Here is a 12,675-nt window from a genome sequence, read left to right on the forward strand (position 1 = left end):
CCAGAGCATAATTCCCAAACCACATATGTGACAAAGGATTAGCACATAGAATATACAAAGAATTCAAATAGAAAATAGGCAGAGGCATGAACCAAATTTTTCTTTAAAGTTTATATAGATAGCAAGTAAGCACAAGAGAAGATATTCAACACAATCAGCAACCAGAAAAATGAAAACTAAAACTGCAAAGGAATTTCACTGCATCTTTCAATATTATAAAAATAAAAACAACTGACAATACTAAATGCTGACAAGGAATACAGGGAACTGTATCTATCACTCACATATTGCTGGTACGAGTGTAAAATGGTATAACCATTCTGGAAAGCAATTTGGTAACTTCTTATAAACCTACACTTGCAATTACCATGCAACCTAGAAACTATCCTCTTGCACAACCATCCCAGAGATGAAAATTTACCTGTTCATACAAAACCCCTATGTGAACCTCATACCAGCTTTCTCACTAATAACCCCAAAATAAACACATGACAAAACAAAACAAAAAATTTGTAAGATCCTAGATGTCATTAAATAGGTGGATGCTTAAATAAACTGTGGCATAGACATACTATGGAATGCTCAGTAATAAAAATGAACAGTACACTGGGCCTGGTGACGCATGCCTGCAATCCCCAGCATTTGGGAGGCTGAGGCAGGAGGATTGCTGCAAGTTTGAGACTAGGCTGGGCTACACAGTGAGTCCAAAATCACCGTGAACTACACAGCATTATCCTGTCAATAATAATAATAATGCACAATTTAGATGAACTGCCAGGGAATTATGCTGAGGGAAAAAAGTTCCAAAAGTTTATATATAATTCCATTTGTATGACATTTCTGAAATGATAGAATTTTAGAAATGGGGAATACTGTGTTGGTTGCCAGGGACTAGGAACAGAAGGACAGGTGGATAGGAATCATTATAGAAGAGCTCCACCATCACATGTGGTGATAGACCTGATCAGTGTCTTGACTATGTTGATGAGTACACAACCCATGGAAGATTATATGGACTAAATACCCAGACAGATTTCTTACAAGTAAATAAGTCCGGGGAAATCTGAATAAAAGTGATGGCCTGTATAATGTTAGTATCCTGATTTTAACATTGTACTAAGATTTTATACAACATTACTGTTATGATTCATGTTTAGATGTCCTCCCACAGCTTCATGCAATTATAGGGTGTGGGCTTTTCAGAGGGGGCTGAATCTAGTGTTTGTGATTGGCTCATGGCTTGATGCTGGGATTAAGGGTGCAGTGCTAGTGTGGTAGTTTGCCATTTAAAATTTCAAAACTGTTCTATTGCCAAATATGTCTTTTAAGAGCGGAGAGATGGCTTAGTAGAATAAGCACTCGCCTGACAAGCGCAAGGGCCTGCGTTCAATCCCTAGTTCTGGAAAAAAAAAAAAAAGTTATCATCTGGGTATTTTAGTGGAGAATATCTTTTGCTCTAAGTTCATACATTGTAACCCAGCTATTCTTGTATCATTTTTATTGATTTATAACTTCTGTTGTCTGACATAGGGTCTGACTGGTTTTCTTCCAGATGGATAATCAGTCATGCAAGTACCATATTTTCAGCACAATGATTCTTCTGGAAATCTGCTCTCTAGAAATAAAAGTCCCCAGGGTATGTGTGCAATAGTCTTCATTGTTGCACGTGTGTGCACAGTGAGAAAGACTGGGAAGGCTAGTGGCCACTGAGAGAGAAATAGGTGACTGTGTCACACAACCACTGTGCTATGAAATAGTAGGCAGGCATGAAGAAGTCTTTGCCCTCTGCCAGAACACATCAAGGGGTTTCCATGAAGCATGGTGGCAAGAGAAATCTAAAGTAGAAGAGCTGTGTGTTTCTTATACTAGAAACCCAAAATATAAATAAAGAATAAAATGAAAGATAGAGCACAGGAAGCAGGGAGATGGATCTTTTGCAAGTGGGAAGGGGACCAAGAGACTGAGGGGGGAAATAAGGTAATGAAAGAACTAAGATATGTTATGCACTTTTACCAACTCCACAAGGAAGGTGATGATTATGTACCTCAAACAAGTACTAATAAAAAACGAAGATTAAAAAGGAGCACTGTATAAAATAAAACCTAACTTTTTTGTATATTAAATTATTTTTATTCAGTCTACATATCTATTTATGGTTCTATGAGTCTAGAGAAAAAAATGCATTGTGTTCTGTATCCAGAGTTTCTGGATGAGAAAGGATGGGGCAGAAGAAGAGGGGAACGGGGGAAGAAGGAAGAGACAATGCACATGAAACAGAGAGACAGACATAAAATGGAAAGGCAGAAAACTCCCATATTCTAGCACATATGGAATGACCTTTTCTGTGTAACATAATGTATATGTGTGTGAGAGACTGTCTCAGTTACTCTTCTCTTGTTGTTGGAACAAATACCTGACATGCAAAATTAAGAAAGAAAAGGTTTACTTAGCTCACAGTTTGTGGAGGTTTCAGTCCATACTCAGCTGGCTCCAAGGCAGAGTGGCACGTGGCAGAGGGCAGCAGTTCATGGCGGTGGAGAAGAGCAGAGACCAAAAAGAGTGGCAGCAGCTTGGGCAGCCAGCTAGCCCCTCTCTCCTCCTTACATTGTATTACAGATGACCTGCCGCAGGGCGGTGCCACCCCCACCCCCACAATAATCAATCAGAAGCCTCAGAAGCCACCCCATGACTACATGAGGCTTTGAGGGGACAACTAGACACAAACCATAATAGAGACAGAAACTATGAGGAAATGTGTATAGTGCCATAGATCTGCATCTACTAGCTCCCACACATGCTTATGATGAGACTTCAAATGAAAAGCTAAGTAGGCTGCATTAAGTGAGGGGGACCCTTACAAGAAAACTGGGAGACAGTATTGAATCTTCAGAAATGCACGCACCATGTGAAGTCTGAGTCTCCACCTAACGGACGAACACACACACCCCAACCTCTCCGAACAAGTCCTTGAGCCTCTATTAACATGACCAGGGACGGCAGGAAGAAGACAGCACAGAGCAGCGGGGGAGATGACTCACTTGGACTTCTACGTACATTGTGTCAGGGATGTTGCCATATGTTAAAAAAAATTTAACTGAATAATTTTTTTTCTAAAAAGCCCAAACCCAAGTTTTTCCATATGATTCCTCAAATGTGTGTTCCAATAGACACAGAGAGCAGATATCAAAGAGGACTATGCCAAATATTTGCTTTGGAGACAATGTATAGATGTCATTATCCCAAAATATATTTACTATAAGGAATATACAAGAGAAAGTAATACCCAAATTTAGGTGCTTTTTCTCCCCTTTTGCAGTGGTAAGGATTGAACCCAAAGACTCATAGATACTAGGCAGGTGCTAGACCACTGAGCTACAGCCCCAGCCAAGGTTTGTGAATATTTAAATTCCTTTTAAAAGAATATTAAGCAGCAACTGATGGAAAATAAAGCAAAACAATGAACCTAATTTAAAGCACAAGAGTTAGACTGACTCAGTGTAGCTGGAAAGAACACTGCTTATGGCACAAAAGGAGAACTACAGCCATTCAGGCCCTGGAGCACCAGCTACACTTGAGTTAGTGCAGCCACAGCAGGAGGCCACAAGCCAGAGCTATCATTATATATATAATTGAGAAGGAATAGCAATGAGACAGTTTCAAAACAGGTTAGTGGGACAGTTACAATAATTAATACACTGCATATCGTTATCTTCATATTAGTTACTCATAGTACAAGATGCAGACATGATATCTTTATCTTGGTCTTAACCATCCAGCAAAAAAGTATAAAAAGTAAAGCCATACTAATATGCTGAGCTGTAAAAGTCTCAAGTCATCATCTTCTGACATTGCCAGTCCTGCAGATAACCTACTACTATTATGGACTACTGGACTATATTGGATTACTTTGCTGAATTCATGCACCTACAATATTTGAATGGCAATGGAATACCCATCTCCGACAAAATTAAACAAAAAAGATGGAGATAAATGGACCCTTTTGTAGTGAATATATATATATATGTATATATATGTATATGCAAAATAGTTAGCATAGATATACAGCTACTTTCGCTTAGTTCAATGAGAAGAAAGTTTTGAACTAACAGTGTTTAGACAAAATATCATGTCAGAGCTGTCCTTTAAGACAGTCTGCAGAGGCACATAGGAAGACCACCAGGGCCCTAGGCAAACTCCAAAACAGAAAAATGTGTGTTCCCTTTCTACACAGATTCTCCTGCAGCAAATTCCCACTGCCTGTGTCATGGGATGTGGGACAACATTTTATTGTCTCAAAATTTCATCAAAGCTGTGAACAAGCCTGGCATGGTGGCACAAGCCTGTAATCCCAGCACTTGGGAAGCTGAGACAGGAGGGTCGCTGTGAGTTTGAGACCAGCCTGGGCTGCAAAGTGATCTCAGAGCCAGCCCGAGCTGCAGAGTGAGACAAGACCCTGTTCCAGAAAAAGGGGGGAGGGGAGAGGAAGCTGTGAACAACAGGTGACAAATGTCCAGGTATTGAAAAGACAGATGTTATGTACAGTATATCCAGGCAAATTTACCAAGACATAACCAAACAGATCTTTAATAATCACTTCCAACAGCCATTTCCAACTTCTGTAAGAGACTACTTAATAAGATTCTTGGTAGTAAAAGAAGTTGTGTGGGTGAGAGCCTTATGACATGCTTCCTCCCCCACTACCAAGTCTAAAGAAGGGTCTCCCTTAGAAGGGATCCAAGTGACCCTCGTTAGAGATCAGTGTTATCTACAAGTGGGGAGACTCTTACCTCATTTTCCAGCTGAAAGCTGGATATCTTGGCATCACAATGGAACACCCAGACATTGTTGGAAGAAAATGTCTCTGGGAAATGGGTCAGGCAGGATGAAAGTAGAAATGAGCGCCTACTCTTCCCTGAAAACCCACGGGGTGGGAGGAGCCTAAGCGGAGTTGGTCATGGATGTAAGGACAGGTGCAGGTCTGGCTCCAGTTGGGGACAAGAGAGAAGTGCTACATGGGACAAAGAATGGGAAGGTTAATGTAGATCTAATATTAAACCTTAAAATTGTTCTGAAAACTATGGAAACTACTCAAATATCAATTTAAGGAGTGAAAAAGGGAAACTCTTATTTATAGATGGTAAATACAATTGTCTCCTAGGTACCTCTGACAAATGCCAGCCCAGTTGTATCTACCTACTCCTTTCTCCTTAGCTGGCATCCAAGGCCTTCTATCTCATGCCTCTTACATACCTTTCAAGATGATTTCTTACTTTTCCCTCTGTTGAAAAATATACACATGACTTTCCATGCTTGTGCTCTTTCCTCCTTTAGAAACCTTGCTCCCCTCACTTCTGTTTGTGTAGGCTCGACTAGTCATTAAAGGCTTTCTCTTCAACTCCAACCTTAAGCTCTAAGCCTGGCGAGCCAGCCCTGATTCGTAAGAATCACTTGTTCCTCTGAGTTCCACGTTGCCAACTAGTAATGACAGAAAGGATTCTGTCCCTATAAGTATTCTCAGACCACACAGCTCAGAATTCATTTGAAAACTGTGGTTAACATATACCTAGCCTCTCCAGTGGGCATTGCCATTTGCTTTCATGTTCATTTATATGTTACCTCTCAATCTAAGCTCCTTCAAGACAGAGAAATTATTGGAATTTTTATTATTAGTCTTACTCTATTCCCAGATTTATGTAGCAAGTCCCAGGTAAGTGTTTGTTGGGAGTGCTTCTGTTGCTGATGAGTCAGCTCTTGCCCTCTTCCTTTTCTGCAGTCCTTTCCACCTCCTGGAGCCTTCTCCATATTTTTATTGCTTTTAAATTATCTTATTAGTGAAATGGGAATCAAAACCTTGAGCTCACTAATACAGGAATGATCTATAAGCCAAGCTTCTACAGGGTTTTGAGCTACTTTTTCTGTTTTTAAGAATGGGAACAGTAATATTTCTCTGCATAATCACTAAGCATATTAACAAAGGCCAATGAGATGCTATTAATGGTGTTGCTCTGAAAATCTGATTATGCATCACTGGATCTTTGCAAGCTAATTTCTAGAGAGATGCAGGAATAACTTATCAAAACTGATACTGGTTTCTCCAAGGGCTTCCTCTTTCATATTTTTGTCAGTTTTGAAATCAAGTTTTCAGTCCTTTAGGCATAAGATAGCTGGACCATGAATCAACTGTGATTTATTCCAAGGATTTAAATAATATGAAGATGGGAGGCTGAGGCAGAAGGATCTCTGAGAGTTTGAGACCAGCCTGGGGTACATACTGAGTTCAAGCATAGCCTGAACTGCAGAGACCTTGTCTGAAAAAGAAACAAAAGAGTGTTATGGTTTGTATCTAGTTGTCCCCACAGAGTTTCATGCAGTTATGGGGCAGACTTCTAGAGTTTATGATTAATTCATGATCCAGTGCTGGGATTATGGGTGTGAGTTCTGCTGGGATTATGGGTGTCAGTGTTACCTTCAGCCTGGGGTGGAGAGCCCGAATGCAACATAAGGGAGACAGACTTGCTCTCTGTTGCCTTTGTTGCTTCTAATCCTCCCTTTTGTTCTTGCTGTTTTACTGCTTTCCACTGCTACAAGCTGTTATCCTCTGTCATGTTCCCCTCTGTCTTGAAGCCAGCCTAGTATGGACTGAAACCTCCACAAACTGTGAGCTAAATAAACCTTTGCTTCCTTAGTTTTGAGTGTCAGGTATTTTATCACAGCAATGAGAGAAAAGTTGCTGAGACAGAATTAAGGAAAGAAAGAAAGAGAAGAAAGCCTCAACTTGTATTTCTTCATCCTCTAAAAGTTAAATATCATAACTTAATTTGCATTTCCTGGCTCTGAATTAGTCACAAGAAGTCTCCAGTGTCCTATTTCAGCATGTACTTTAAGTACAAGATTGACATTTGCTGTCCAGGAAAGCAAATAGTCACATTTCATCTTGAGAAACTACCACCATATGGAGGAAAGTGAAAGAGAATGTGAGTATCTGGTGGGTTGTACTTGCAATGTGAAATTTCTAGATAATTTAGGAGAACAAGCTCAGAACTGTCTGATCACCTATCAACACCTGGATATGTTTGTTTATTCCACAAACACATCAGTCAACCTTTCATTTTCCCCACAGTTGTTTAAAACTAGAGTAATGTATCTAACATCCAGATTTTCCTCCCTAGTGTGGAGAGGCCAAGGCTGATTTCAAAAAATGACTGCAGAGAGGTAAAGTCAGAAATCAAGAGCAGGCAGAACTGTCTGGGGTACAGTGAAGAGCAACGGGCACTCACTCATGACCTCAGGAGGAGGTCTTAGAGGCAAAGTCGGAGACCAAGGAAAGGTCAACAACGCAGAAAACAGTAACTGGGTGCCAAGCAACAGGTCTGCACAGTGCATTCAGGCTAGTGACTGGGTCTGATCGCTGAACCTGAGAAGCTCCTGAAGCAGGGGCAGGCAGAAGGAGGTCCGACAGTGTGCCCAGCTCAGAGCACCACTGGCGCTAGCAAGTCAGACTGGGTGCCCAGGCCCACCGCCAGCAGCTGTCACTTCTTGCAGTACATTCCTGAGTAAAACAGACATGCCCATGAGCTCTGAAGTGCCACTGAAGATCAGACAATAGAATCACTGCTTATTCATTCATTCAGTCATTTCTTCATTCAACAAATACTAATTTAGCACTGATGACATGCCAGCATCTGTTGTACACTATGGGGATACAGCAGGTAACAATATTGTGCCTGGAAGTTTAGAGTCCAGTGACTTTAGAGACTGCACACTACACACTAAGTAAATAAGTTAAACACATAGCACATAGGAAGATATTAAGAGCGATGGAGACCATGCAGCACAGTGGAGGGTGTGGAGAGGGTCAAGAGCAGGAAGAACCTGCCGTTTTCAAGTGAGAACTCAGGGAGAAGGTGACTTTGCAGTAAAGACTTGATGAAGGCGAAGGAGGTCACTAGGTGGATGTCCAGGGGCAAGGTAAACCCAACAGCACCAAGGATAGAATAAAGGTAGAAGAGGTACAAGACCCACTCTGCTTTCAACTCAGGATAACATTGATATAAAAGGCAGGAGAGAAAAAATACATTTTGGGTGTCAGGCAATACAATAGTAAAAAGAAGCTGGAGCTGCCCAGCAAGACTATGTAAGTAAACCTAGATGAATTATTTGGAAATCTGTTTAATTCACCTGAATAGTTTGCTTAGATTCTCACTAAACGTTATACTCGGGCCCATTCATAGCTACTGAATCTCCACCTGGACTCATCCCCGGGTCCCACCCAGCTGTGTGAATAACGTTGACTCCTGAGGTCTGGAGAGGAATAGCTTGTCCACGCCCTGCAGTGAGTCACAGAGTCATCACATCCTGGTTGTGCATCTCAGAAGCTTCTGTCACATCACTTGCTTGCTGGGCTCTGGGACAGAGGCACTACTCAGGCACAGAGCACTTCGTGGAAGGGAAGCAGAGACTCACAGTCTTCGTTTTTGTGATCTTTCATTCAATAGTTCAGTCAGATTTTCTTTTTTAATTATTTATTTATCAATCTTTTTATTAATAAATAAGAAACAATTAGCAATCAGACAGTTTCACAACTGATTACTAGCACATTTTCAATAATTAATACATTGCATATTGTTGTCTTAGTGGTTATTCATTATTCACAAGATGCAGACCTGATATCCTTTCTCAAACACTATTAGAACAAACCTCTCTATTCATTGAATTAAGAGAATGGAGCTGTATATCTATCTTAACTATTTTGAGTATAAAAATACAGAACACTTCATGAATTTGCGTGTCATCCTTGCTCAGGGGCCATGCTAATCTCTGTATCGTTCCAATTTTAGTATGTATGCTGCCGAAGCGAGCACCAATCAGATTTTCTTGGTATGTTTTAGATATAAATAATGGTCACATTCATCATGGAGAATTTGCACCTGTACATGCTATCACTTAATTCTTTTTTATCCCACTCACTTACCCTCTCTAGAACCTCTCCTCTCATCCCCATTTACAAAATCTTTGTTTCCATTTTTTCTTCTTTTCTCACTTTTAAAAAAATTTTCCCTTTTTTCCTTTCTCTTTCCTTCCTCATTCTCCTCTCCATTTGAACATTTTTTTTCCTATCTCACAATATCTGTTACATATTTTGGTCCCTATATACACTTTCAGTTTCTTGCCCAGAGAATTTATTATTTACACACGTGTATCCAATGTACTTCACTTAAACGGTCTCAAGGTGTATCCATTTAGCTAAAAGCATCTCATGCTCGTCCTCCTATATGGCAGGGTAGTACTCCACTATGTAAAAACACACATTGTTAGCCAGTCACCAGTTGATGGGCATTTGAGCTATTTCCAAGATTTGGCTATTACACACTGTACTGCTATAAACACAGGTGTGCATATGTCACTATGGAATGATGCTTTTAATTCTTACTTTGACCATATTTTTAAAAATCCTAAGTTGGAATGCATGTTATGACAAAATATTATTTTATGATTTAAGAATTGATTTATGTGAAAGAATTTACGGAGGTAAAAAACATTAAACCACATTTCAATATTAATGACAATGTACTACAACAGAAAAAAATGGAAGCAGTGCTGGGTGCTGTGCATTGTGCAAAAGAACTTGGATCCCTTGTGTCCTCGAATTTGGCACATCAGTGACACATGAAAGCAATTGTGTTCTTGGGCTGTTTTGGTGTACTAGTCTCCACAGAGCATAATAGTTATATTCAAGACCAAAAGAAGGGCTGGGAGATAGCTCAGTAGAGTAAGCACTTGCCTGGCAAGTGCCAGGCTCTGATTTCAATCCCTGGTACCGCAAATAAATAAATAAATAAATAGATAAATAAATAAATAAATGTCAAAGGAAGAATCAGTATAGTTATAATACCCGAATGTGCTACTCATGGGGCAACAATAGGTTAAAATTTTTTCATTGCTTGTGCAAATAACATGTTTCCAAGGATATACAATAGCTTTCCAACTAATCTGTACTTCTGCCCTTGGTCTCCTGCAAGCTCTTAATATAACCTTTATTTTAAAAAGATCCCAATGACTTTCTAAATTACATCACTTCATTCCTCTGCTGCCAGCCTTCCAGCAATTCCACGTCTCCTGCTGATCAAAACACCAAGTTGTCCTCAGCACGTAGAAGGTCCGGTAGCATCTGCAACACTCCTTTTCTTCTTTCCACTCTGATTTTGACTCTTGCCTCTCTCCTCTTCCTTCCCTGGACTCCAGCCACGTCAACCTTCTTGGTGTCCTTTCAGCATGCCAGGTATTTTTTTGAACCAGGACCTGCCTGCTCTCTTTGCCTGCAAAACTGAAGCACCCTGCCCTTGGATAGTCACCTAGTGACCTTCTTCACCTCGGTCAAGTCTTTGCTGCAATGTCACCTTCTCCATGGAGTCCTTGCTTTACAATGCAAGTTCCTTCTGCTCTTGGCACTACTGACAGCCCCCTGTGGGACTCATTTAATGACAAGCAGAACACGAAAGGCAGGGAAACTTGACATTGGGCCCAGATTTCCATGTAGAAAGAAGGTGTCTGCAAAAGCTCTCCAGGACCTGTGGATGGGGAAGGGCTGGGCAGGGGGTTGTGCCTGTTCTGAGATGCCAGGGCCGATGTGAGCCATACACACATCATTGAAGACATGTTGTGGCACAATAGGCCATGCCGCAGACAGTGGGCTGAGGAGGAGCTGTCCTTCAAAGCTGGGCAATGACTCAGTTCCTGTAGTGAACACAGGTGAGGAAGTGAATCCTGTGGATGTTAATAGTGGCCAAGTGCTTTTAGCCTCTGGAGTGTTTTCTTATTTTGAAGATAAAGACTAAAGTATCTTATTAATTACATGTTTGGTGATTGAGTTTATTACTTTTATAGGCAAGTTTTTAAAAAAATTGGTCCAAAGTCCCCCTCTTTGCCCATTGTAATCTACTAATCAGTGAGTATTCATTACACAAAGGAACATCACTACAGAGGGGCCTGTTCAAGTATGCTGTTTCTATATACTTTGTGACCACTTTTTTCTGAAATATTCTTTAGTCCGTCTGTACTGAAGTGTGCTAAGTAGGATTCTTTGATTTCAAGCACAGAAACTGAAAGACTAATCTCAGTAAAAATGCGTTTTCTGGGAGGTTATTAGGAGTTCACAGAATCAACAAGAAGGCTCAGATGTGGCTTTAATGAGTCAACTACAAAGATAGCTATTGAAAGCTAGAAAACAAAGCCCAGAGGAAAGGGGTCCCATGAGAGGCCCTTGGTGCCTTCATAACAACTGCAAGGGCTTCAATTCTGAGTGTTTTCAGTCTCTTCTTCCCTAGGACCAAAATTCAAACTTGGGTGGGAGAAGCGGTGGTGCCCGCGATAGGATTAGCATGCACAGATTGTCTTAGGAGACAAGCATGGAAGGAAGCACGAGGAGGGAGCTGGGAAGCCTGGGAGATGCATCAGATCATGATGCATAGCTGGCAGTGAGTGCAGGAAAGAGAAGAAAAATAAGGATGCATCATAGCTGTTCCTGCAACCCAAGGAAGGTTTGCAAAGGTACTCGGTCAGTTCTCAAGTGAAAGCTACCCACCAGAGGAGTTGTGTATCCCCCAAGAATGGGCCGTCCATATCTGTTGCAGCTATGACCATGTGTAAGCAGGCAGCAGCTGGGACCCTGTGCCAGTCTTGCTTCCCGAGGCTGAGCTCCTTGAAGTACCTTCTTGTAGTTGCTTCAGGGACTGACAGGGAGAGCTTGGCTGTGGTGCCTATGCTGGAAGGGCAGGGGAGGCCCCTGGTTACGATATCTAAAATGGAAGATGTGGCTGGAGAGATAGCTCAGCATCCTAAGCGCCTGCTTAGGCAAGTGCAGGGACCAGATTCCATCCCTGGCACCACAGGCTGCATGGGCCTTGCACCTGTGTGCACTGAGCCGGCGACCGAGTCCAGTTGGTGGTGGTGCACGCCTATAATCCCAGCACTGGGGAGGCTGAAAACAGGAGGATCACTACAAGTCGAAGCTGCATAGTGAGACTGTGTACCAAATACATAAAATAAATAAAATATAAAATGGAAGATGTGACTACACAGGAGGAAACTAGGTAATCCTTAAAAGGGGAAATATATACAAGTGGCTGGGCCTGATAAACTCCACTGCAGGTAGCTACCTGCTTGGAAATTCCTTCAAGTTGTCATAGTTTGTGACTTGTTCTATGTCAACATTTAAAAACATATCCACTTTCCCTACATTTGCTTTTAAAACTTCATACAAACTTATAGAATATTGGAGTTTCCTTTTGGTTATGAATATTTATGGACATTACTACTAGTATTTGTTTATATAGCATGTATAATTAAAGGCTTTATTTGTCAGGAAACATGCATTTTTGTTACCTGTTATAAATATTCAACATTACAATTTTTAGCTATGGTATTTCATAATTATTTTAGGCTTTAATCTATGCTTGCTGCATGTTTAGAACTCAAAATGTTTGATTTCCAGTATTCTGTGTATTATATTTATAAAAATAAAGTAACATTTCCTCTTATTTAAAAAAGTCTTCAAGAGGGCTGGCTAAATAGCTCAGTGGATTAAAGTGCCTGCAAGCAGGTGCAAGGGCCGGGGGTTTGACCCCTGGGCCTGCCATGCTGCCCCTCCCCCACCCCCAGGGCATGCTGAGATGACAA

The 12,675-nt window shown here is 41.1% G+C and overlaps 1 non-coding gene across 1 annotated transcript; it reads right to left on the bottom strand.

Moving 5' to 3' along the window:
* Positions 1-8,757: 8,757 nt before the first annotated feature.
* LOC111814814 lies at positions 8,758-8,861 on the bottom strand. Its single transcript, XR_002819697.1, has one exon. It is a non-coding gene; the product is annotated as a U6 spliceosomal RNA (small nuclear RNA).
* Between the last annotated feature and the right edge of the window lie 3,814 nt (positions 8,862-12,675).

This window comes from Octodon degus, unplaced genomic scaffold (genome assembly GCF_000260255.1).
Source record: "Octodon degus isolate 3935 unplaced genomic scaffold, OctDeg1.0 scaffold00009, whole genome shotgun sequence".
Classification (NCBI taxonomy): domain Eukaryota; kingdom Metazoa; phylum Chordata; class Mammalia; order Rodentia; family Octodontidae; genus Octodon; species Octodon degus.